The sequence below is a fragment of the Populus euphratica genome, unplaced genomic scaffold (genome assembly GCF_000495115.2).
Source record: "Populus euphratica unplaced genomic scaffold, PopEup_1.0 scaffold821.1, whole genome shotgun sequence".
Taxonomy (NCBI): domain Eukaryota; kingdom Viridiplantae; phylum Streptophyta; class Magnoliopsida; order Malpighiales; family Salicaceae; genus Populus; species Populus euphratica.
The window spans coordinates 16,154-17,427 of NW_011500678.1; positions in this window are offsets into that span (position 1 = coordinate 16,154).

The window sequence follows — 1,274 nt, forward strand, 5'->3', positions numbered from 1 at the left end:
TCTCAAATCAATTTATATCCTATATCAACTGGGTTTAAGATCATTCCACCAAGCATGATTTTACATTAGTATTTTATTAGTTAATCTTTAGAAATTAGTAAATTTAGTCTTTAGAGGTCAAAGAAGGTGTAAACTTCTTGTAATGCATTAAAATTGGTCGAAGAAACTTTTATTATCTAAACTAAAGCTTTGTCATGGTTTAATATTAATATTTTGAAGAAATTATGAAAGAAAAGATACATAAACCTTATTCAAATTAATCATATTATTTAATCCAATTGACGATTGTTCTTTTTGTATTTGTTTACGTATACAAAAGAAAAAATACGCCATTGGACTGAGTAATTATGGATTTATTGGCTGCAGGTTTTTGTCTTGAAATCCCATGATAATTCATGGATGAAAATCTACCCATTTAAATAATTTTTTGAAAGAAAAGGGAGCATCAACGTTAGCACTGTTTCGTCCAGGAATTTCATGTGAAGCAGAACTCACTTCCTATCAGAACCATTATTTATTTATGCGGCAGTATGGGCATGCAGAGGAGACCTCACCTGTCACTTTTCCTTGGCTTTTTTTATAGAAAAAGATGAAAGAAATATTGAGATCACACACACAGCTGATAAGGAGTAGACAGCGATCCTTATTTAGAAACTGTCAGTACAATTATATTTTTAAATTTTTTAAAGAAAGTTTTAAATTAGTTTTTTATATATATTTTTAGATTGTTTTGATGTATTTATATTAAAATTAAATAAAAAAAATATACATTATTTTAATATATTTTTAAATAAAAAACACATTATAAGAAATAACTCTTGCCTCACCATCAAACACGTCTCCTTCTGCAGACATCATTTTGCTGCCATTACTCATTTTGTCTGCTTTCAGGTCTCCATTCTTCAATGCCCCGTGAAGGATGAAAGAAGAACCCATCTACCTATCTTGGGTATGGAGACTAGTGCCAATTTAATATTAGCCACAAGAATACCTCCCAAAGGAAATAGGAAATAGCAGTGCCCGTCGACCATAATAAATTCAATGTTTTATGACTCGTAATAATATCCCAAGGTTCTTGGCTATAGATCCTAGGTGTTATGGTTTTGTGTTTTGAGCTTTTGATGATGCAAGAAAAAAAAAAATTAAGGACAAAAGAATTGTTTGCAGATGTTTGGGTAAAGCCCAAGTAATTTTATTTTTTTAAAAAAATATAATTATTTTTTAAACTATTTTTATTTAAAAAAAAATATTAATAATATTTTTTATTTTTAAAA